This window comes from Diaphorina citri, unplaced genomic scaffold (genome assembly GCF_000475195.1).
Source record: "Diaphorina citri unplaced genomic scaffold, Diaci psyllid genome assembly version 1.1 scaffold66, whole genome shotgun sequence".
In the NCBI taxonomy this organism is placed as follows: domain Eukaryota; kingdom Metazoa; phylum Arthropoda; class Insecta; order Hemiptera; family Psyllidae; genus Diaphorina; species Diaphorina citri.
Genome location: NW_007377503.1, coordinates 218,087 through 245,364, shown reverse-complemented (window position 1 = coordinate 245,364; position 27,278 = coordinate 218,087). Strand labels below are relative to the sequence as shown.

The window sequence follows — 27,278 nt, the reverse complement described above, 5'->3', positions numbered from 1 at the left end:
ATTATCGATTATGTATTTTTTTGTTGGAACAATACGTCCATTTTATTAGGGCTTTTAGGGAGTCTTTAATTTAAGTTTTGTGAATAAAGAATGTGAAAATTCAAAATCCAAGCACTAATGTAAATACTAGGTACGAGCTACGAAGAGAATAACAGATAGAAAGGAGTTCTATTTAGTTTTTAGCGATGCACATTGCATTTGTAAGTTTTCAAACTTGAATTTTCCGCCATTATAAAAACCATTCGCTCCTAGAAAGTTTGCAGGTCGCAAGTTCTCTTTCCTTCGCAATTATGAACTCTTCTGAAGGTTTAGACTTGGAGTTTTAATATTCATATTTCTAATATGCTCATGAATAAACAGAAAAATGTAATGTTTCCGGTAGGCTGATACTCTGCTACGAACACTTGCAATGGCTCTGAATTTATTACATTATTATATTTCCATGATACATTTAATGCAAATTTAAGTTACCTACTTACGTTCACTACTTTTTTATTTATTAGTTTTCGTAAAGGAGAACTTCTCACTACTTACTCCAGGAGGTGAAAACGTCCGTGTACAAAATAAGCTAAGAATATTAGCTGATAGCTTTAGCTGAGAACTGATCTTTTTTCTGGTAGGTACTTTATTGTATAGAGTTATGGAGAGAAATTTATTGAAATAAGAGGGATAAAAATAAAAATGTAAACAGAATTAAAAATAAATGAGAGAAAACCATTACATTTCTTCATTGATGAAAAGCCTGTCTCAGGAATTGACGGAGTTGGTTCAATTTTAGTTCATTTGACACATCCATCAACAAACAAAATATTTGAGCCATCATCATCCGAGATCTAAAGACAGCACACAATAGAAACATTGTGAGGATATTTTCTTGTTAGTGGATTTGCCAAATGAACTAAAATTGAAATTATGAGCAATATTGAAATGCATGAATTTACCTACATTGGTGGATGTGCCAGAATTCCCTTCATACTACAGCATACAATTTTCTAATTTGTATTGGTGGATGTGTCAATATTCCCTCAATACTATTCCTAGCAAGATAACTAAGATTACAATTTATATTGGTGGATGAACCAGAAATATTCTACAATCTACATAATTTGTATTGGTGGATGTGTCACTATTCCCTCAATACAATTCCTAGCAAATAAATTTCTAATATTAGTGGATGTGCCCATTCTCCCTTATTGGTTTGATGTAGAAATACTAGACTAGAATATTTCATTTGAGCCTTATAATTTATATTGGTGGATGAACCAGAAATATTCTACAATCTACATAATTTGTATTGGTGGATGTGTCACTATTCCCTCAATACAATCCCTAGCAAATACATTTCTAATATTAGTGGATGTGCCCATTCTCCCTGATGTAGAAATACTAGACTAGAATATTTTATTCGAGCCAAATCAAATAACTATGGGAGTGAAAAGAAATTAACACAGAGTATTAACCGGAATAAGAGGACTGAGAATCGGAAATCCCCTAGAAGGTTCACGGGAGAAGAATCTGTTTGATCGCTTGAGATTAATTTGTAACAAAACAGATCAATCAATTCAGAAGATAACTAGATGAATTAATTGTCTTTAATTGAATTCTAATGCCTGACTGGGTCTTGTTTACATTTGATACGGTCTCATCATTTCATTGTAGTCTCTGTAGACGTAGAAGGTAGAAGCCTAGATGGTAATGGTAAAGAAGTACCTACCTAGGTAAATAAGGTACCCAAACTCAACATGCCTTGTTAAAATGAAGATAAATTTCAAGGGGAAAGTTTATTCCCTTGGGAAACCTAGCTAATAAATCCCAAAAAATTATCAGAGATTTCCCTTGGAAATTTTGATTTTCATGGAAAAAGTCCCATTTTTTTCTTATTTTTCATTAACCCTTTCAACCATCTCCAAACTCAACATGCCTTGTTAAAATGAAGATAAATTTCAAGGGGAAAGTTTATTCCCTTGGGAAACCTAGCTAATAAATCCCAAAAATTTATCAGTGATTTCCTTTGGAAATTTTGATTTTCATAGAAAAAGTCCCATTTTTTTTCTTATTTTTCATTAACCCTTTCAATCATCTGAATTATATTTTGACCACGGTTATCATTCGACTAACTCGCTCTCGAAGGGTTACACGATTGGTAATTAGCTCCATAGTTTCTGATATAACTATTTTACATGTAAATTTCAAACTTATGAACCGTACCTACGAGTACGTGGTATCTAATATGAAATTTTATGCTAAATTTATACGTCAATCATTCAGAATACAGGTCGTATCTAAAAGAAAATTCTCCCTTAAAGGATATGAGTGTACTTCTTTAGGGGATTCTAGGGGATACTCTATAAGAGTGACCTAAAATACAGGATAGTTTTACTAGAACTTGTTGCTGTCTTTTGAGTTTTCAATGAACTTACTGATGATGATCTGTGTACCCATTTTCTATTTCTTGGGGCCTGTGGGTGTTTTGAATATTATATTATTCGTCCACCATAATCCATATTTTTTTTTCTTCTCTTTAGAAGGGCTTGGTAATATTTTAATAAAGGCTATTAGATTGTACAATGTGTATATTTTGATTATTGAATGAAGTCAATGAAATAAAAAATGATCAGTTTTCCTCGAAGTTCTCAATAGTACCTAAAAGTCTTCAATAGTTAGTGAGCATTCTCTCCTCTACAGACAGTTGTAGTCTGAATCAACCTGTATGCATTCAGTAGCAAATTCATTTCACATAAACATAAGAAACGTATAAAACAACAGGAATCATACTGACCTGTTCTCTTGGCCTATCAGGATTTGAATCTTAGACTACACGGCCAATATTTTCATCAATTAACATGTGAATTAGTACGTGGGATGGAGTTCTAACAGTTTCCATAAGTAATAACCGCTTTTGTGATAACACTCCTGATTTACTTTCAAATTAGGCAGTGCCGATTTTGAATTCGTCGGCTGTACGGACATCCGCTATATGCTGCTAAAGCTGAATGGATATATTGTAGGTACATATGAGAGATGCTTGAATACCTACTTTTTTACTTTCTATTTCTTTTCAAATACCTACGTATTCTGCAAATGTAATAGAAAGTCGTGTGATGTTCACACCAGATTTTTTTGACCACGGTTATCATTCGACTAACTCGCTCTCGAAGGGTTACACGATTGGTAATTAGCTCCATAGTCTCTCATGTAACTATTTTACATGTAAATTTCAAACTTATGAACCGTACCTACGAGTACGTGGTATCTAATATGAAATTTTATGCTAAATTTATACGTCAATCATTCAGAATACAGGTCGTATGTAAAAGAAAATTCTCCCTTAAAGGATATGAGTGTACTTCTTTAGGGGATTCTAGGGGATACTTTATAAGAGTGTCCTAAAATACAGGATAGTTTTACTAGAACTTGTTGCTGTTTTTTGAGTTTTCAATGAACTTACTGATGATGATCTGTGTACCCATTTTCTATTTCTTGGGGCCTGTGGGTGTTTTGAATATTGTATTATTCGTCCACAATAATCCATTTTTTTTCTTCTCTTTAGAAGGGCTTGGTAATATTTTAATAAAAGCTATTAGATTGTACAATGTGTATATTTTGATTATTGAATGAAGTTAATGAAATAAAAAATGATCAGTTTTCCTCGAGGTTCTCAATAGTACCTAAAAGTCTTCAATAGTTAGTCAGCATTCTCTCCTCTACAGACAGTTGTAGTCTGAATCAACCTGTATGCATTCAGTAGCAAATTCATTTCACATAAACATAAGAAACGTATAAAACAACAGGAATCATACTGACCTGTTCTCTTGGCCTATCAGGATTTGAATCTTAGACTACACGGCCAATATTTTCATCAATTAACATGTGAATTAGTACGTGGGATGGAGTTCTAACAGTTTCCATAAGTAATAACCGCTTTTGTGATAACACTCCTGATTTACTTTCAAATTAGGCAGTGCCGATTTTGAATTCGTCGGCTGTACGGACATCCGCTATGCTGCTAAAGCTGAATGGACATATGAGAGATGCTTGAATACCTCAGAAGGATTCCCTAAGAAAAACAGCCATACACAAGGTAAGTGTCTTTGCCCCGTAGATAGTCTTACTCCATGTTCGGACCGGAATAGCAGTCTTGACGTTCACGAATACAAAAATATCGTCAATACCTTAATTGGCTAACTAATTGATGTAAACCTAAACACTGTATTTCTATTCTTCGTCATAAAATGTGAATATTTTACAGGAAGAGGATCGACATGAGCACCAGGAGATAGCAAGCCACCGGAAAACGCCCACCATAGGTGTATTTTCCCATCGAGAAACTGACCACTGCTCCAATATAAACTGATTGGCGCAGTGGTCCATTTCTCAAAAGTAAAATATACCTCATATTTGTCTCAAATTTCCTTCGTCTTCAAACTCCACGCCCGCCACTGTTCTTGGAACAATGGCCAGATTAAAAAACATGGTAGAGAGACTCATAAGCTTGGTAATGGTAATTAAAGAGAAAACACTAGAGTTACCAATCACTATTCTCCTCAGTAAAATAATTAACAGCGAGTCTTATTCCTACTTAGCGCTATCTTTCCGATCTGAAGTCTGAATTCCCAATGAGGGAACTTCTGATAATTACCCACCTATCATGGACAGGGAATGGCGAATGTTAATTTATTCGTTCCCAAAACAATAGTTTGCCTACGAACGAAAAAAAAAAGTATAATCTGTAATATATTTTTTATTCGGTGCTGTGTGGAAAAAAACGTTAGTAACACGAATTATGTGGTTAAATGAAAGTTAAACATAGGTAAGTAATGTACCTATAAGAAGTTATGTATGTACAAACCTCGATTATGTATCTGATAATTACCCACCTATCATGGACAGGGAATGGCGAATGTTAATTTATTCGTTCCCAAAACAATAGTTTGCCTACGAACGAAAAAGAAGTATAATCTGTAATATATTTTTTATTCGGTGCTTTGTGGAAAAAACGTTAGTAACACGAATTATGTGGTTAAATGAAAGTTAAACATAGGTAAGTAATGTATAAGAAGTTATGTATGTACAAACCTCGATTATGTATACAATCGGCATTCTAAGTCAACCATAAGGACCTGTGGTGTTATCCTTTCCAAGCAGAATGAACCCTTTGAAAAACTGCCAGCTAACGGTTAAAGCTGTTGTGTTGTATCGTGCACATTTTCTGAATAAACATCAAAGCATAACACTCTAATTAAGAGGGGGAACAAGAAAGTTTCGAGGTCTAAAGCATGCTCTAATTTAATTGTAAAGATTATACAGTTTTCTCCCGTTTTCTGGTTAACTCACTCTTGTCCAAAAGGTAACAATATCGAAGGGTTAATATCTTCACAGCCTCAGTATACTTTCACGAGCATGGCTCTCAATTTTCACACTTTGTGGTTAAAGCTGTTGTGTTGTATCGTGCACATTTTCTGAATAAACATCAAAGCATAACACTCTAATTAAGAGGGGGAACAAGAAAGTTTTGAGGTCTAAAAAAGCAGAAGCTTGAGGGTAGTTAACTATTAATATGGACGCCCGACCTTTCAACTTCATTTTCTATACGAAATATTCTAAACTTCTATTCTATGTGGTCTTTTTTCTTTTCCATAGTTTTATTTCGAGTTTAATAACGCTCCTTCAGGTCCTAGAAACCTCAAAAAACACTGAAAAGACGTCCATTACGGCAAAATAATGATCTATAAGTAAAAAATTAAGACCTATCTGCGAAGCTATAACATGATCAACATTTTATCAACATGAATCAGATGATCAACATATCATCTGATTCTACATTTTATTACTCAACATAAGAACATCCTCCATTTTGAAATCCGAATTCTTTCAAAATTTTCCTCAGTACAGAAAGGTTTCTTGTGTTGTTCAACCAGAAATTACACGATTATTATGAAATTGAACAAAAGCATATAGCGTATACAGGATGTCCAGGAATTCCTGTACCCTTTTATCTTTTGAACGGCCAGGAATTTTTGAATTCTGATCGATCCTAAGACTAGGAAAGGGCATATGGCTCATCCGGTGAAGCCATTAAAAACCCGGTTCACATGCTCTAATTTAATTGTAAAGATTATACAGTTTTCTCCCGTTTTCTGGTTAACTCACTCTTGTCCAAAAGGTAACAATATCGAAGGATTAATATCTTCACAGCCTCAACTTTCACGAGTATGGCTCTCAATTTTCACACTTTGAGCAAAATTTTCACAAAAGATATGTGATAAACCAATAGATACTCGTGTGAAATATTCTAAGCATATTGAATATTTGTCATAGTAGTGTTCTTAGTTAACAATCGGCATTCTAAGTCAACCATAAGGACCTGTGGTGTTATCCTTTCCAAGCAGAATGAACCCTTTGAAAAACTGCCAGCTAACTAGGTATTAGACTGTTGAGGGTTAGGTAGCTGTTATTCTCTCTGTTTATTGTCTTACAGGTAAGCGCTAATCTATTCCACATTTTTCTCATTCAGATTAGTTCACTTTTATTCCTTTATATTTTTACTGTACTCTCAAAGTATCTCCGTTCATTTAGATTTCGGTACTGATGGTATCTTTGGGATCAACCAATATCTTTGGACATGAAGGTGCTAATCGCCTGTGAAAAGAACGGATGATATGGTGTGTCACTCATCTCCCGAGATAAAGTTTATCAAACCAAGTAAATCTATGGGTGGTAGCTAGCAGTCATAACATGGAATGCAATTGTCTAGGAATTGGTATATTTTGTTATCAATGATGGCATATAATAATTCTATCATTATAATTATTTTCACTGCAAGAATTATATTTAAGAGGAATAAAAATGTATTGTCAGCTCCCATGGCGTAGTGGTCACTGCGCTCGCCTTGCACGCGGGAGACCCGGATTCGATTCCCGGCGAGGTCAAGAAATTTGTGTCATGCAAATGATTGATTCCGTGACTGGCTGTTGCGGGGCCCACTCAGCCTCTTGAGGAAAATGAGTAGCTATGACATATAAATGCGCATAGCGACCGGTGCCAGCATGGTGGACACTCAGCCTCGTGAGGAAAATGAGTAGCTATGACATAGAAATAAATGCGCATAGCGACCGGTGCCAGCATGGTAGGTAAACATGTGATTTTAGGATTATTAGATATTGGGAAAATCTTACAATGCTGCAGTGAGCACCAAAGTTGTGACATAATAACACAAAGAAACTGCATTTACATTAAATTACATTTACAAAATGTATTGCTTAATGTGGTAAACCGATGTGATTTTGGCACATCCACTAACACTGGAATTTGTTTCTACTATATAGTGGATTTCTTCCTATAGTAAATCTTTCGATAAGTGTAATTTTCATCTAGTAATTTAGGTATCTCTTACCTACTTGTAGATTTCGGGCCAATTTCACAGTGGTGACAAAAATCTTTGAGGCAGGAATATGAAAAAGACCTTTTAGGGTTGATAGGGGTTTGTGGCCTGATCTCGCAAATACTTAAGTTTGTATAATTATATGCCCATTTATGTCTTTACAGTTTTGTTGTATTTAAAAATGGCTCTCTATTCATAGACCTCATTATTTAAAAGTTACTAGAATACTCACGGTTAATGGCCAGAGTTTAAACTAAGTTCAACTTAGAGCCAACCAAATTGCTTAATCTAGGAGTAAACTAAGTTTAAACTCCGATTATGTTCCTGGCCATTAATAAGCTAAATTTACATTGGTAACTAGGTAGTAGATGGGGGCCCACTCAGCCTTGTGAGGAAAATGAGTAGCTATGACATATAAATGCGCATAGCGACCGGTGCCAGCATGGTGGGCACTCAGCCTCGTGAGGAAAATGAGTAGCTATGACATAGAAATAAATGCGCATAGCGACCGGTGCCAGCATGGTAGGTAAACATGTGATTTTAGGATTATTAGATATTGGGAAAATCTTACAATGCTGCAGTGAGCACCAAAGTTGTGACATAATAACACAAAGAAACTGCATTTACATTACATTTACAAAATGTATTGGCATATCAGGAAATAACAAAATAACCGATTGAAATCAAATGTAAAGATAAAAATCTGGTGTGAACATCACACGACTTTCTATTACGTAGGTATTTAAAATTAAAAAAGATACTCCCCATGTAATGAGGGATCATTTAAAAGTGTCTAAAAATTGAACTTTTTTTTAAGTTAGAAGCAACATTGACTTTAGTTGATATCTGGATGAGTGACTGTCCGATTTCTACCAAATTGTTACAGTCGCGTCCTTGGACCATATTGGGATAGCATACCAAATTTCATCTCTCTATGACAAACCGTTCTTGAGATATTTTTTTCACAACTTTCTACTTTTTCCCATTTAAACCTATTCGAAGCAACATTGACTTTGGTTGATATCTGGATGAGTGACTGTCCGATTTTTACCGAATTGTTACAGTCGCGTCCTTGGACCATATTGGGATAGCATATGTGGTAAACCGATGTGATTTTGGCACATCCACTAACACTGGAATTTGTTTCTACTATATAGTGGATTTCTTCCTATAGTAAATCTTTTGATAAGTGTAATTGTCATCTAGTAATTTAGGCATCTCTTACCCACTTGTAGATTTCGGCCATTTTCACAGTGGTGACAAAAATCTTTGAGGCAGGAATATGAAAAAGACCTTTTAGGGTTGTTAGGGGTTTGTGGCCTGATCTCGCAAATACTTAAGTTTGTATAATTATATGCCCATTTATGTCTTTACAGTTTTGTTGTATTTAAAAATGGCTCTCTATTCATAGACCTCATTATTTAAAAGTTACTAGAATACTCACGGTTAATGGCCAGAGTTTAAACTGAGTTCAACTTAGAGCCAATCAAATTGCTTAATCTAGGATTAAACTAAGTTTAAACTCCGATTATGTTCCTGGCCATTAATAAGCTAAATTTACATTGGTAACTAGTAGATGGTGGGTTATTAGTGGATGTGCTAGAGGAACCTATCAGTGTGGTGGATAAAGTCTAAAGAGACTTATCAGACTAGTAGATGAGCTAATGAGACTCATCCGTCTCATATTGGCATTAACAAGATATGTTTTCTATCCTCCAGTACTGTCATTCACATTTCGGTTCTCCTTGAGAATCAAATAGAAATAGAGCCAAACTTTAACTAGTTAAACATAGGTAAAAGGAACCTATCAGTGTGGTGGATAAAGTCTAAAGAGACTTATCAGACTAGTAGATGAGCTAATGAGACTCATCCGTCTCATATTGGCACTAACAAGATATGTTTTCTATCCTCCAGTACTGTCATTCACATTTCGGTTCTCCTTGAGAATGAAATAGAAATAGAGCCAAACTTTAACTAGTTAAACTTAGGTAAAATCAGATTTGAGTTGAACTTGTAAAGTTAAAAAAAAAATTGATTTAATGCAATCTAATTGGCTAATCTTCAATGGTAAAATCAACCAATTTGACTAGTATCTCGAGTAAACAAACAGTTTGAATTGCTTAATCCAAACAGATTAACTTTAATCCGAGTTTAACTCTAAATGTGAAATAAAAGAGGAGAAGTTTAAACCATTTAACTTTCTTCTTCATTAATTTTAAAATTGTAGCTTAGTTTTCTAAAAGAAAAGCAAAAACTGTACTATCAATCTTCAATGGTAAAATCAACCAATTTGACTAGTATCTCGAGTAAACAAACAGTTTGAATTGCTTAATCCAAACAGATTAACTTTAATCTAAGTTTAACTCTAAATGTGAAATAAAAGAGGAGAAGTTTAAACCATTTAACTTTCTTCTTCATTAATTTTCAAATTGTAGCTTAGTTTTCTAAAAGAAAAGCAAAAACTGTACTATCAATAAGTATTTTTTCATAAAACAGGAACCAACCTGACTAAATTAGAAATCCAAAACAACTAATGATCTCTGTAAAGCTAGCAATTTGTTATTACCAAACAGCCTAGATATTGTCTATTAAGAGCCAAGCTCACTTACCTAAAATAATTTTCCAAAAAACAAATGAATCCGAAACACTTGACACTTAAATTTATAAACAAACACTCAAAACTGACAGTTAATAAAACTTATTATCCATACACAACTAATGAGTGAAATCATAAACAAAGCACAACTTCAAGTAAACGGATTAAATTTAAGATTATATAATTATCACCGGTATAATTATATTGAAAACATTTTATAAATAGCAAAATAGTATTATTTTATTTAAATAAATAAACACCTAACAAAAATCAATATTTTATAATTTAGAGGAAAAGTAAAATATTTATCTAAAAAATAATTTGAAAGAATAAATTGGAGGTATAAAAAAATTAAAATGAATTTTATGTTTGTAAACAAACGAGGATGAAAAAACACACTTTAAGGGCCCGATACAAGCAAACACTTCTGAGCAAGAATTATTGAAACTGAACTAAAGAGTAAGTAGGTAGGCAGAGTGAAGCGCTGAAGATATGAGTATGCTCGCCCTGCCCAGTCGTTGCTTAACAGGATAAAAGGTAGGGGTACCTTAGACGAAGTCATACAAATCAGTTGTTAGGTTCTTCTCACTTGAAATAATCTTCTTTTCCTCTCTTATTCTTTCTCTCTCACTCCTCTGTACTTCTCTCTCTTACTTCACGGGTTATATTGCTATTATAATTTCCAGCTATTCAACATGTTTTCACACAAATGAGAAATTGTTCACCTGTGAGAAATGGTGCGCCGATGAGAGATAGATGAAACTTCAAGTCTTCCTTGTGATAATTAAGATTTCCCAAGGTCCCCAAGACCTTTAGAGACTACCGCAAGAGCCACAAGTTGTTTTGACTTATGTTATTGGTGGAGATGCCCTATTCAACATGTTTTCACACAAATGAGAAATTGTTCACCTGTGAGAAATGGTGCGCCGATGAGAGATAGATGAAACTTCAAGTCTTCGTTGTGATAACTTATTAAGATTTCCCAAGGTCCCCAAGACCTTTAGAGACTACCGCAAGAGCCACAAGTTGTTTTGACTTTCTATTTGCTTATGTTATTGGTGGAGATGCTAGTTACACTTTTTTGAAATTTCTCTTTTATATTTACTTTGTTTAACTTTTTGACATAGAATGAACAGAATGCTATAACCTCCCTTTGCTTACAAATACCCATCATGTCGAGAGAGTTTCAGACTACTTTTCGTGATACTATCAGCTGCTCCTTAGATTTAGCTGTTTTCTCCGCAAGACAATAAAGTGACAACTATATATAGAATGAACAGAATGCTATAACCTCCCTTTGCTTACAAATACCCATCATGTCGAGAGAGTTTCAGACTACTTTTCGTGATACTATCTGCTGCTCCTTAGATTTAGCTGTTTTCTCCGCAAGACAATAAAGTGACAACTATCTAGCAAGCCTGCGCTAGAGACAATAGTTGATACCACTCAACAATCAACAACTTTCCTGATTGGAGAAAACAATTAATCTTCAGGTACGTACAAATTTATTCGTTCGTTGAATCTCATACTCAGTTTACACCTCTTTCAGTGTGAAGAGTCTCAGGTACTTGATAACTTTATAATTATGTACAAAATGCTCTGCGGCTACAAAATCAACACCTCGCCAGTTAAAGTTCAAAATTATACAAAACTGAACAGCGAGGTAAAGATTCTCAGATGTTTACAATACAGTCCCATACACTGATTTGGCCTCGGTCCAAGTACTGATGAATTTGTCTTGTACATTTGGTGCTAAGTGAGTCGCAGCTCAATATTAATTCTCAATATATTACTTTGACTGGCTGATATCGGTAGTCTGGGACTGCATTTTATACTAACAATTATTTTTTGATGCATTTGAATGTTTCTTTCTTTCTTTTTTCCTTTTTCGTTCGATTTATATGTTTGGTACAAAGCTGCGTCCTTATAGGTAGATAGATTTAGTTTTTAATAAGTTGTGTTTCTGAGGCTAGTGATATTTAAATGGCCATGAAGCCAAACTGTTCATATTAGTGGATGTGTCAAAACTCCCAATTTGCTTCTTGGACATAAGTCAAAATAGTGGGGCAGATTTTCTCTATTCTATTCAATGGTGGATGTGACAAAAATCCCAATTTTCTTCCAAGTCACAACATTGGGTCTGATATTTTTTTTTTCATTATTCCACTAAATGGTGGATGTCTCAAACCTCCTTCCCTTATAGAACCCATATAAGACTCCCCATTCTACTAGAAAGTAGATCGATCAGTCACAATAGAGGGACACATTTACTCTATTCAACATAAATTAAATGGTGGATGTGTCAGAACTCCCAATGTTAGTGGATGTGCCAAAACTCCCTGCATAATTCAGAATCGGAATAAAACTAACCAATAGAATAAGCCTAGAACATCGGAATAAACTTAGAATCAAGTGAATATAGTAAAACCATTTCCGTCAGTAGATTAAATACCTAGTACTGCCCATTTACATTTTGGTGGATGTGTCGAAACTCCCTTTTTGGTTCTATTTTCTGTTGTGGTGAAAATCTACAAAAGGAATTTTAAGACTAATGCCACTTGGGAGACATTCAAGACAGGATTTCAAAAATTTTAAAAATCACTGAATATTATTAACAAGAACTTTACTGTGCAAATGCACTTTATCCAATTTGAAAAAGGAACTATTTATTCCCCCTGGTAAGGTGAAGATAAAACATGGGAATTTAATTTGACAAAGTCAATTTTATTAGAGCCCATGAGTCAAAATTTCACTGAATATTATCTACAAATTTAATACCTTTTACTGCCAGCCAACCTACCCATCACAAATGGCCGCGAGGAGCTAAAGTGACAGGTAGATGATATTTGCTAAAAGTTCACAGTAAATAATTACTCATACATCAGCACCTATGTGGAGCATGCAAAAATTTTCATTCTTACAGGGTGTAACAAATAATAAGGATTCATTCGGTAGGTACTCGTCTGTCATAGTAAATAAGACAACCCTGTCATTTTCAAGTTTTCAAAGTTAATCTTAATTTGTAAGATTTCTTTAAGGAAAATTTTTTCATTGTGTCGTTCCTCAATTAATACACTGTGTTGAGTTTTATGACGTGACTTGGGCTCGAACTAGCAACCTGCAGGTCCAAAGTCAATCATACTAATCACTACAATACTGAGGTTAGTGTAATAGTTCTTCTGCTTCTTTTGAAGTTTGTGTAACATTTCTATAAATAAATTCTCTGTTTGCCCATTTTCAATATGAATATATATTGCTAATTTTTGTATTTTTATAAATTGTTTGTTAATTCTGATATTTTATTTTATTTTTAAAACGCAGGAACTTTTTCCTTCCTTGTGTAAGTTTTGTACTTAATAGGTACCTACTTCTTTATAATAAAATTTAGGAAAAAAATAACTAATTAGTAACTATTTGTTGTTATTTCTGTTTTATCCGATTTCCAGACACAAACTACCTACTCTTCTTCCTCAGCTTTCAACATTAGAGTGTTGATAGGTGGTATTTGTGTACCTAAATGTTCAACATTTCAGATCTTGGAAGATCAATAAATCATGAACTGAACGTTTTGTGAGACGCTATTGATATCTCGTATGACATCTGGTAACTGAGATAGGTACCTCCTTATAATTATGGAGTCATTATGAAATTGGAAGCCGAGAATTTATTACCCATAACCCATTCAATATGAATATCTCCGAGCAATGTATTTTATCATTTCAGAGTGTATCATTTAATTGTATTCAAGGTGTAGGTAAACATTTGAGCTCCTCTGTGTATACGGCGGCTGGAGGCTTGCATGCCAAATGGAAAGAAATGAAGAGTCTGTAATTGGATAGGAAGTAGCAGACTTTCTAGTGGATGTGCTCTAGCTCCCTGTGTTCTGTGTTATAAGATGTAGGTACTCATTGATAATGCGAGCAACATGTTTCAAAGTTATAATTTTGGGGCCATTTCTATGGAGTATTTTATTGTTCAGAGTAAGTACTGTAGAGTAGAGTTAAGAGTAAAATATCCCAATAAAAATTCAATGTAGATTTTAGAGTAATGCGTTTTCAAAGCGATCAGCTTCCTAATAGTGACCCAAAAGACCGAGATTAACACAACTCCAACCCAAACAAATGAAGCCAAACTGTTCATATTAGTGGATGTGTCAAAACTCCCAATTTGCTTCTTGGACATAAGTCAAAATAGTGGGGCAGATTTTCTCTATTCTATTCAATGGTGGATGTGACAAAAATTCCAATTTTCTTCCAAGTCACAATATTGGGTCAGATTTTTTTTTTTTTTTTTTTTTTTTTATTTATTTTTTTTTTTTTTTTTTTTTTCATTATTCCACTAAATGGTGGATGTCTCAAACCTGCTTCCCTCATAGAACCCATATAAGACTCCCCATTCTACTAGAAAGTAGATCGATCAGTCAAAATAGAGGGACACATTTACTCTATTCAACATAAATTAAATGGTGGATGTGTTTTCACACATATTTAAGGTGATACAACTATATCCAGTTATTTTTGCGCCTAACAATACTGACTTGGAAATTTTTTTTTTCAGTGTAGCTGGAATATAGCTGCTTATGTTCTATCACCTATGTCTATTATGAAAGTATCTTAGTATCTCCCAGAAAGTTATTGATTTAAGAGCGAAAAAATTCTGTACATGCTGAAACCATGTCTTACAATGAAAGTTTCAAGTTTCCTTTCTCAACTCTTTTGCCTGTGAAATTCCCACACAAACATTCCAAATGTAATAGAAAAGTAGGTATTCACAACTCCGTATAGGTACTAAATTCGTTAGGTCATTTAATTGTAGGGCATACGATTAATTGTAGAGCTGTAATTCATAGTATTAGCCCATAGGTACTCATAAAGTAGAACTAAGGAGCCACGTTTAAAAAATAGTAAGAAAAAAGAAATCAACAAGTCATCACATTATTTCCGGTTCCTTTTGAATCATCATACGTTCAGAATGTGACCGATTCAGTTCCCTGGTGCTCAAAGTAGCTATCTGCATAGTGTTCTTGTGATGCTATCATCGGTTTTCCAAAATAGGAGAAATTCCGCGATAGTTAAAAAAAAAAGTGTTTAGTTTCTACTCCCCTATGAGTTAATTGCTTATCTGGATTCTGATTTTTTTTTCCTTTTTTCAAACAGGAAAAAACTTGGTTCATCTGTAAAAAAAAAGGTCATTTCCATGAATTATTGCATTTTCTTTCAACTTTTTGCATTACAAAGACGACAAACGACTAGACTACCTAATGAATTTATAATAATGCATTTTCAGTAGTGGAGATGTCAACTTCACTCTTCCAAAATGGACCAGGGGGTCAGATACAATGAAACTCTCAAACATCACACAAATGAGGGTTTATATCCACAACCTATTGTAACTTTTCTACCTAGAAAAAGTCCCGAAATTCCCAAAGTCCCCGAAGAGGTCACAATAATGTATTCAATAAATAGGTAGCTCAGTTTGAATAACTGCATTACCGTATAATTATCGTCAAGTTAATACTTATTATGAATATAGATGACCAGCTCAAAACTTTCAAGAAGACCCCAAAGAACAATGAGAAGAAAAAAAAATCACATTCACCTGTCTCTAGGTTCCAAATAAGAGGATAAATCATACAGGGTGTGACCGTGACGAGTATTTGGATGGGTGTGACAGGGTCACTTTCTGCTGACCAATTATAGGACTAGGTGTATTTTCTTTTCGGAAAACTTTCGGAAACGGATTCGATTTCGATGGTGCGCCATCTTGGAGATTAATTTCCATTCAGCAATGAGATAAATTTCCTATCCATTCGCCATTTCTATTTCCAAAAGGGAACCGGTTCTGTTTCTGAAGTTCCGTGAAAGGAAAACCGTGATAGTTATTGAGGATATAATTAGAATTAGATAAACGGTATTTAGTTAACTTCAATTTAGTAGGTATTTGCGTAGACTAAAAATGTTTTTTTCTTCTTGCTGTATCACAGAGATGAACTTATTCATTGTCGTTTTGATAGCACGATAAAATTAGGTAGGTGAACACGAGCAATTGAAATCAAACTTTAATAATGCAACCAAATAATGTTTTTCATAACCCCAGAATAAAGTATAGATTATATTGTTTAGATATGTTGTAATACTATAACTACCTACTTAAGTTTGTCTGCAATATTAAAGTTCGTATCAGTAATAAGCTATTTCTTGAACTATTTTTTTATACATATAACAATAAAATAAACAATAATAAAAAATTCCGACAGTAATATATTTATCATAAAGATCTTTCTGAAGCCCTGTATTTAACTTTTCATAGTAATTTACTACTGTTTTCGGAGATGAAAAAAGAGAAGAGTTACGAATCACCTGTTTACAATGCTAATCAAATAAATATAAAAAAAAAATATATATACAAACATACCTCAATATGTCCGATTTCAAATTTGACACACAGAGAGCTGTACTCGAGGTCCAGTCCAATTCTATTAAATATATGTTTAACTTGCCTATTTGTTATTTGAACATCTGCGTTGGTTTTTTTGGACTTGTGTTTAAATTCATATTAAAGTTGGTACATCTTTCGTTTTCCGTTTTCAGAGATGGATCATGGATCAGGTTGTTTGAGTACATTAGGCACGCTTGCAATGCTTGATGTATCAATAAGAAAGCAATTAATCAAAACATTGTCAACCAAGGTAAAAATGCAACCTGCTCGTTACTAATTTGGTAAAATTGAAACCGCAAGTACACAGACTGGATCGTGCCATCATATTTTATTCATTTGATCTGATTTCACCAAGATGGGAATGTTGAGGAATTTCGGTAAGGCACCTGTGCCACCTGCATAAGATACCGTTTTACATTAGATGTCAACAAATCTAATGTGCGATGAGTTGATGTCCCATCTACGACATAAATTTCTTCAATGTGCGGAATGAAGATGATATTCCTTTAAAATTTCAATTTCTTTAGATGAACTTGTAGCCAGGTACTTTTGAATGGATTCAATAAAATGATACACAGGGACATTGGTGTAGGCATCTCCATATCACTTTCAAAATCAGGGTAAATTAATGTGTGACATATCTTACATCCGAGCATCATCAATTCCTATCCCCATTTTCAACCCTATTATTCAAAGTATCAACTATGTTAAATATTAGTATGCTCGTTCTACAGGCATGTATTTCTCTTCTCCAATCTAAAGATTATTGACACATAAAAAATGAAGATGTACAGGTACTCTGAGGCACTTCAAATTACCATAATGAGACGATGAACATCAAAGAAGGAAAAGGAACGGCTGGTTAAATTTACAGAAGAACCCTAAAGTTCACTCTTGGATACCAATCATGTCATTATTTTAATAATTTAAAATAGGTAACATGCAGATAAAGCGCTGGTTGTATTGAAGTATATGGTTAACATTAAAGATCCTATGAGTTATATTTGATAATAAATTTAATGTAAGTACATATTACCCATCAAACTCATAGATGGGTAAATATTTATAATGGAACCGTTTAGTCGGACATCACACTTCTTTCTCGAAATTCAAAGTTTTGTCTTCTGTGGCTCTTGGTTTAACATCATGAATTGAGTGAGGGCTTTGATGGAATAAAGACGTCAATCAACTTACGCCCTTTTTCTATCCAGCCCCTCAATTATTCCTGAGTTATTAGATTTTGGATTATAAAAAGAGGAACTAATGTTTGAATTTCCTTTGAACAATGTTATAATGGCCTTCCTCTGACCCAATTATTTTATGTCGCTACTGTGGTTTGAACCACATACTGTCTCGGTTAGTTTTTTATTGTTTCAATACACCTATACTTGTATTTTCCTGTCAAAAAATAGACGCCTATATTCAGTTGATATGGGAGAAATGGTCATTTTTCCAGTGGTAAGTTTTCCGAAAGGAGACCATTTCTAGCAATGATATCTACTAAACATAACATGTAGTGCACTATACAGCTAGATCCTCTAGTCACGAAAAGATATAACCAGGTCGCAGTGACATAGGGCGTTTATTGTAGCTGATGGCCCTCCTTATAATCAAACTCATAGATGGGTAAATATTTATAATGGAACCGTTTAGTCGGACATCACACTTCTTTCTCGAAATTCAAAGTTTTGTCTTCTATGGCTCTTGGTTTAACATCATGAATTGAGTGAGGGCTTTGATGGAAAAAAGACGTAAGTCAACTTACGCCCTTTTTCTATCCAGCCCCTCAATGATTCCTGAGTTACCAGATTTTGAATTATAAAAAGAGGAACAGAACTAATGTTTGAACTTCCTTTGAACGATGTTTTAATGGCCTTCCTCTGACCCAATTATTTTATGTCGCTACTGGGATTTGAACCACATACTGTCTCGGTTAGTTTTTTATCGTTTCAATACACCTATATACTTGTATTTTCCTGTCAAAAAATAGACGCCTATATTCAGTTGATATGGGAGAAATGGTCATTTTTCCAGTGGTAAGTTTTCCGGAAGGAGACCATTTCTAGCAATGATATCTACTTAACATAACATGTAGTGCACTATACAGCTAGATTCTCTAGTCACGAAAGGATCTAACCAGGTCGCAGTGACATAGGGCGTTTATTGTAGCTGATGGCCCTAACTTATGCCAATACCAAATACAGCTAGCTCCTGCTTTAGTGAGGAGGGAGCAGGATTACGCATTTTGAACATTGATAAATATGAAGCAAGCTACTTGATTTGTTGAACCTGACGTGATCTCAAGAACCTAGCTGCAAATACAGCTAGCTCCTGCTTTAGTGAGGAGGGAGCAGGATTACGCATTTTGAACATTGATAAATATGAAGCAAGCTACTTGATTTGATGAAGCAGACGTGATCTCAAGAACCTAGCTATTCCACATCTTGTCTTCAGAGACAGACAGACTCCAGGATCCCCTTTTACCGTGGTTATTTGAGACAAGTGAGCCAAGAAATCTCTTACCACACGAAAAAATCCAGTCTTTTTATCACTTGCTGGTGAACACTGAACGCGTTGGGTAATTTGATAGGATAGGTGCTGGTGCTCTTTTGTCTACCAAAAGTGAAGAGCTGAAATTAGTGTAGCTAACATGTCTATACCTAAAACTTTATGTCTTTGACGTAGAGGTATCATGAACATGGAAGATAATATAGAAGAAATGGAAAAAATGAAGATTACTGAAAGCACATCATTACCTACATGAAAAAGAAAAAAAAAGTCTTGAACTCGAAGTAAAGAGATTAATTTGATTTGGGATTTAAAATCTTTTTCTTTCCTTTCTCCTGTGCAACTTTCTTGACAAAAAGGTCAACCATAAGTCACCGAGTCCTCCGCACAAGTCCTGGGAAAATGTCACTACTTAAGAGCTGAAATAATACCTCTGAATTATGAATGGCTTATGAAGACTCTACCATGACAATTCAAGATGTAAATAAACCTTTACTAGTAAATTTATCAGCAATATTGTGCGAATGTACCTAAGCTTGCACTTGAACACAAAAGATAAACTTACGAGTAGGTATAACAATTGATAAGGTTGTTTCATTTACACAATTCATCTTTTAGGTACTTACCTTCTTGTCATGTAAAGCATAATATGAAGAACATAATAAATGTACTCGTATAATATGTTTATCACAATAAAGGTTTGTAATAAAATGATACGTCACGTCATTTTAAAAATATGAAAAAGCTTTGCTCGCTTAAATAAATGTACAATACATGAGGAGGTTCTTTAATATGTTTTGATCGATTAAATTATTGAGACAGCTACAAACGACATGTGATTTAGAACAAAGTGTAATGTATGCTTAGCATGAATTTAAAATATCACCTACATCGTGGAAACAAAGTTTAAATTACAAAAAGAAAATCAATAGTCCTGCATGTAGGGAAAAGTCAAAAAGATATTTTAGATAAATGGGGTTATGGTTTATGAAACGCATTATCTATACCTATTCAAACTATGATTATTTTCGATACCTGCCTTCATGAAAACTCTTCACTATTTGAACATTTGCCCAGGATAGTAAAGTCAGATTAGTGAACGCGTTGGGTAATTTGATAGGATAGGTGCTGGTGCTCTTTTGTCTACCAAAAGTGAAGAGCTGAAATTAGTGTAGCTAACATGTCCATACCTAAAACTTTATGTCTTTGACGTAGAGGTATTATGAACATGGAAGATAATATAGAAGAAATGGAAAAAAATGAAGATTACTGAAAGCACATCATTACCTACATGAAAAAGAAAAAAAAAAAGTCTTGAACTCGAAGTAAAGAGATTAATTCGATTTGGGATTTAAAATCTTTTTCTTTCCTTTCTCCTGTGCAACTTTCTTGACAAAAAGCTTAACCATAAGGTCCATAAGTCACCGAGTCCTCCGCACAAGTCCTGGGAAAATGTCACTACTTAAGAGCTGAAATAATACCTCTGAATTATGAATGGCTTATGAAGACTCTACCATGACAATTCAAGATGTAAATAAACCTTTACTAGTAAATTTATCAGCAATATTGTGCGAATGTACCTAAGCTTGCACTTGAACACAAAAGATAAACTTACGAGTAGGTATAACAATTGATAAGGTTGTTTCATTTACACAATTCATCTTTTAGGTACTTACCTTCTTGTCATGTAAAGCATAATATGAAGAACATAATAAATGTACTCGTATAATATGTTTATCACAATAAAGGTTTGTAATAAAATGATACGTCACGTCATTTTAAAAATATGAAAAAGCTTTGCTCGCTTAAATAAATGTACAATACATGAGGAGGTTCTTTAATATGTTTTGATCGATTAAATTATTGAGACAGCTACAAACGACATGTGATTTAGAACAAAGTGTAATGTATGCTTAGCATGAATTTAAAATATCACCTACATCGTGGAAACAAAGTTTAAATTACAAAAAGAAAATCAATAGTCCTGCATGTAGGGAAAAGTCAAAAAGATATTTTAGATAAATGGGGTTATGGTTTATGAAACGCATTATCTATACCTATTCAAACTATGATTATTTTCGATACCTGCCTTCATGAAAACTCTTCACTATTTGAACATTTGCCTAGGATAGTAAAGTCAGATTAAAGCTCTATGGCTAGCAAGTGTAGCTATGCTTATACATAATGTATGAATAATCCTGTTATTTGAAAACCATATTGTTTAACAAAATCACGTCTGTGTATCAATTTAGTAATGTTAACAAAATAGGCAGTCAGGTACAAGCATTGACTGACAAATAAGTATAATGTTTCAGATTATTAGTAAGTTTCTAGGGAACGGTTCTGTGTTATAATATTGGGTGAAAGATGTTTGTTTATATTTCATCGAAAGTGTCTGATTTCATAGCCAGAATGTTAATGTTAAGGTGTATTTACAATATTTACATAGAGTCCGAGCACAGTCGGTAGCTGCTAGTAAATAGCTACAACTTGGGAGTTTAGAGTAGCTGTCTTCGTGGATAAATTTTTCATTTTCTGTGATGGATAGATCGTCTCGTTAGTTCAAATTAATGAAGATATTCATCTCTGTCTTAAAATCTTATCGGTCATTAATTATGGCCACATATTTCATAAACTAGCTCTAACTTCAATACTCAAATCTCAATTACGTTTAATCTATCCATCTAACTCACAGCAAGGTAGAAAATTTACATTTTAAAATTTTTATTGAACTTTTACACTGCCATTTCCATTTGGTGTGGTTTATATGAGTTAGTGATATTGATTTATTGTAACAAATAAATATGCTATCCTATCCATCAGAGAGTTGATATAACTTCATGACACCCCTTGAGCTCTCTATTAGTTTTATGAAACCTACAGACATTTCCACTTCTTTGACATCTCAATATTTCATTATTAGCTCTGTTAATTTAGTGTTGGTACCTATCATATCACTTTCTATATGAAAAATTGTTACTTTGTTACCCACCTTGTTCTTAGTTCCACTTCTTTGACATCTCAATATTTCATTATTAGCTCTGTTAATTTAGTGTTGGTACCTATCATATCACTTTCTATATGAAAAATTCTTACTTTGTTACCCACCTTGTTCTTAACTTTACCTCTAACCTTAATATTTCAAATTATTTACTACTCGACTTAATGGCGAAGGAAACACAATATAAAATTATGAAGAAATCCCCGAAGAGGTCACAATAATGTATTCAATAAATAGGTAGCTCAGTTTGAATAACTGCATTACCGTATAATTATCGTCAAGTTAATATTATGAATATAGATGACCAGCTCAAAACTTTCAAGAAGACCCCAAAGAACAATGAGAAGAAAAAAAAAATCACATTCACCTGTCTCTAGGTTCCAAATAAGAAGATAAATCATACAGGGTGTGACCGTGGCGAGTGTTTGGATGGGTGACAGGGTCACTTTCTGCTGACCAAATTATAGGACTAGGTGTATTTTCTTTTCGGAAAACTTTCGGAAACGGATTCGATTTCGATGGTGCGCCATCTTGGAGATTAATTTCCATTCTGCAAAATTTCCTATCCATTCGCCATTTCTATTTCCAAAAGGGAACCGGTTCTGTTTCTGAAGTTCCGTGAAAGGAAAACCGTGATAGTTATTGAGGATATAATTAGAATTAGATAAACGGTATTTAGTTAACTTCAATTTAGTAGGTATTTGCGTAGACTAAAAATGTTTTTTAGTCCGTCCTCCCTTTACTATTACAATAGTAATAAAAAGGTATAAGGGACGGACTATTGTATTCGCCTCGGTGTCTGTCACTCGCTCGCTCGCTCGGTCTGTCTGTCTGTCCCCATAGAAGGACTTATCCAAACCTGGTCGACCTATATATCAAATTAAAGGTCTTTTTACCAGGAACACGAAAATGGTGGTGCAAATTTTGTCCAGAAAACCATAAAGCCAAAAAACAAAAAAAAAAAAACTGTTTTTTGGGGGATTTTTTTTATACCTTTTTAGTCGGACGGACTATTGTATTCGCTTCGGTGTCTGTCTGTCTGTCTGTCCCCATAGAAGGACTTATCCAAACATAGTCGACCTATATATCAAATTAAAGGCCTTTTTACGAGGATCACGAAAATGGTGGTGCAAATTTTGTCCTAAAGCCAAAAAACCAAAAAAACTGGTTTTTGCGGGATTTTTTCCACATTTTTTTCACACAAATGAGCTCTGATCTCGAAATTTGTCGCGATGACCTATGAACTCAAAGCGAGAAAGTTTTAGATAACATTTCAGTCGATCATTTAAGACCGGTTTTAGCGTTACCTATGTTAAGCTACGCCGAGGAAGGCCAATAAATGGATGGGTGACTTAAACATTTTATTGGGAATAAAGGGAGAACGGGCTCTAGTCTTGATTTTAAATCATTACGTGAAAGTAAAATCAAAAAATCAAATCAAGAATGATAATAAACTGAATATTAAACAAATTAGGTAGGTACATAGGTACTGATTTTCTCTAATCACGATCGAATAAACTACGGGCTAAAAAATTCCCGGAGGGACGGACCCAGCTTGTTTCTTCTTGCTGTATCACAGAGATGAACTTATTCATTGTCGTTTTGATAGCACGATAAAATTAGGTAGGTGAACACGAGCAATTGAAATCAAACTTTAATAATGCAACCAAATAATGTTTTTCATAACCCCAGAATAAAGTATAGATTATATTGTTTAGATATGTTGTAATACTATAACTACCTACTTAAGTTTGTCTGCAATATTAAAGTTCGTATCAGTAATAAGCTATTTCTTGAACTATTTTTTTATACATATAACAATAAAATAAACAATAATAAAAAATTCCGACAGTAATATATTTATCATAAAGATCTTTCTGAAGCCCTGTATTTAACTTTTCATAGTAATTTACTACTGTTTTCGGAGATGAAAAAAGAGAAGAGTTACGAATCACCTGTTTACAATGCTAATCAAATAAATATAAAAAAAAAATATATATACAAACATACCTCAATATGTCCGATTTCAAATTTGACACACAGAGAGCTGTACTCGAGGTCCAGTCCAATTCTATTAAATATATGTTTAACTTGCCTATTTGTTATTTGAACATCTGCGTTGGTTTTTTTGGACTTGTGTTTAAATTCATATTAAAGTTGGTACATCTTTCGTTTTCCGTTTTCAGAGATGGATCATGGATCAGGTTGTTTGAGTATAGGTATTTGGACTTGTGTTTAAATTCATATTAAAGTTGGTACATCTTTCGTTTTCCGTTTTCAGAGATGGATCATGGATCAGGTTGTTTGAGTACATTAGGCACGCTTGCAATGCTTGATGTATCAATAAGAAAGCAATTAATCAAAACATTGTCAACCAAGGTAAAAATGCAACCTGCTCGTTACTAATTTGGTAAAATTGAAACCGCAAGTACACAGACTGGATCGTGCCATCATATTTTATTCATTTGATCTGATTTCACCAAGATGGGAATGTTGAGGAATTTCGGTAAGGCACCTGTGCCACCTGCATAAGATACCGTTTTACATTAGATGTCAACAAATCTAATGTGCGATGAGTTGATGTCCCATCTACGACATAAATTTCTTCAATGTGCGGAATGAAGATGATATTCCTTTAAAATTTCAATTTCTTTAGATGAACTTGTAGCCAGGTACTTTTGAATGGATTCAATAAAGTGATACACAGGGACATTGGTGTAGGCATCTCTATATCACTTTCAAAATCAGGGTAAATTAATGTGTGACATATCTTACATCCGAGCATCATCAATTCCTATCCCCATTTTCAACCCTATTATTCAAAGTATCAACTATGTTAAATATTAGTATGCTCGTTCTACAGGCATGTATTTCTCTTCTCCAATCTAAAGATTATTGACACATAAAAAATGAAGATGTACAGGTACTCTGAGGCACTTCAAATTACCATAATGAGACGATGAACATCAAAGAAGGAAAAGGAACGGCTGGTTAAATTTACAGAAGAACCCTAAAGTTCACTCTTGGATACCAATCATGTCATTATTTTAATAATTTAAAATAGGTAACATGCAGATAAAGCGCTGGTTGTATTGAAGTATATGGTTAACATTAAAGATCCTATGAGTTATATTTGATAATAAATTTAATGTAAGTACATATTACCCATCAAACTCATTTAATAATAATAATAATAATAATAGTCCTAGAAATCCGGTATTGCCTATTTCATCCCGTTATTACCAATTTCATCATAGGATCTCTCGCAATCTGGAATATTCAGAAGTTGATCTCGAAAAGGAGATTTTTTAATAATAATAATAATAATAATAGTCCTAGAAATCCGGTATTGCCTATTTCATCCCGTTATTACCAATTTCATCATAGGATCTCTCACAAATCATACAATAAGTTAGCCGTGTGTCAGGCAATGAACCTAAAAAATAAAGAACATAATTAAGTTTATTAAATCCTCGGGACCAAAACTATCTTCAGGTTCAATACCATTTCATCCCCTCGAATGGAATCCAAAAATTGTGGGAAAGGGGTTCACTTCACGCACATGAAATGTTGAAATGTCTTCGATCTAGTTACTACTGGATTCGAAAAAGACCCGGATGTGGGAAAGGGGTTCACTTCACGCACATGAAATGTTGAAATGTCTTCGATCTAGTTACTACTGGATTCGAAAAAGACCCGGAAAAAAGTAAAGGGCTCAAATTATTAGAGCTCGCTTTTAATTAAATAACGTTCGCTTGTCCTGGGGAAACATTGTCCCGTGGGAATCAAAACCAATAATCAGCTTTCCGTGATTGAAACTTGTGACCAAATAAATCCTCTTCAGGTCTTCAGTGCCATGTTTAGAAAGCTGTTGTCTGAAACAGTGGTTTGTGATAACTACCATTCTATGAGAACTTATGAAAGGCATCGAACAAAAAGTATCTAAAAAGTATAACCTCTGATTTAAATTTCAAAAAAATCGATTGAACGTTTACTATCCTTACAAAGGTGATAACTACCATTCTATGAGAACTTATGAAAGGCATCGAACAAAAAGTATCTAAAAAGTATAACCTCTGATTTAAATTTCAAAAAATCGATTGAACGTTTACTATCCTTACAAAGCAATTTCTATCAACAAACTTTAACATAATAAAATGTAATAATTTTATTTATCACAGTTATAATGTATTACTTTATCATTCGAGCTTAAAAGATCTAATAAAATCGAAACGCTTTCTGTGTTACTTTTCAAAATTATGAGCTATATCAGAGATCCGACCAAGAACTCAAACCTGAAGAGGTTGCACCTAAAATCGAAACCCTTTGCTAGATACTCAGTTATAATGTATTACTTTATCATTCGAGCTTAAAAGATCTAATAAAATCGAAACGCTTTCTGTGTTACTTTTCAAAATTATGAGCTACCTATATCAGAGATCCGACCAAGAACTCAAACCTGAAGAGGTTCCACCTAAAATCGAAACCCTTTGCTAGATACTTTCCTAACTGTACCTGAACAATATTAATAATTATTTCACAATAATCTCTGAAACACAAGTAACTATTTCAGTGTGTTCTGATTTTCTCAATTAGGAATTCCTATGGAAAGGTTGGAGATTTGGTTAAATTGCTAAACCTTACGTGTTTCGTTCTACAAGAAGTAACTGGTTTCATTAAGGTTGGAATAATAATAAAAATAATATTGTTTTATTCTTTGTTCTGATTTTTTGACTTCTGAAAATTAAAACTCCGACAAGAGAAAACATTTAGGGAGCATATGCTATCCAACTTTTTAAGCTTTGAAGAAATCTGAAGTCCAAAAGTATGGGGTTTCAAAAAACCCAAAGTCCAAGAAATAAGACTGTTTTATCCTACTGTAATTCTTCTATTCCAACTCATGTCATGCTTCTAAATATTTTCAAGACGAGCAGCGGGCTACTGTTTGAAATTTCAACTCTGTTAAAAATTCATAATATTTTAATTATGTATTAAATGATTTCTGTTGTTTCTCCCCTCGAAAAATGAACCCAACAATACTATTTAGGTAGGTATTTTATTCATTTTTTCTTTCATATTAAATACATAAATGTTGAAGGTAGGTTTGGAATGTCGCTCAAGCCAGGGTGGAAAGAATGAAATTATTATAATAACTTGTGAATTGCGTGATGATGAAGAAAAAAAGCTTCATGATACTGGTAGCAGTTGATATAAATCAAAGAACCAGACCCGACGGGCAAAAAACAATTAAAAATCCTAATCAGATTGAGTATTTAGTAGAGAGCTGACATAAATCCAACAAATCTTTGCTTAAAGAGTACGAGGATAATCCATTGAAACCAGAGTTTCAACTT

The 27,278-nt window shown here is 33.8% G+C and overlaps 1 protein-coding gene across 1 annotated transcript in view; it reads right to left on the bottom strand.

The window, feature by feature from the left end:
• LOC103519615 (homeobox protein DLL-3-like) overlaps positions 1 to 10,080 on the bottom strand; it is a 38,327-nt gene extending 28,247 nt beyond the window's left edge. Inside the window, exon 1 of the mRNA XM_026831088.1 lies at positions 9,991 to 10,080. The gene's annotated coding sequence lies outside the window, so the exon portion shown is untranslated. The remainder of the gene's footprint in view (positions 1 to 9,990) is intronic.
• Positions 10,081 to 27,278: the final 17,198 nt, after the last annotated feature.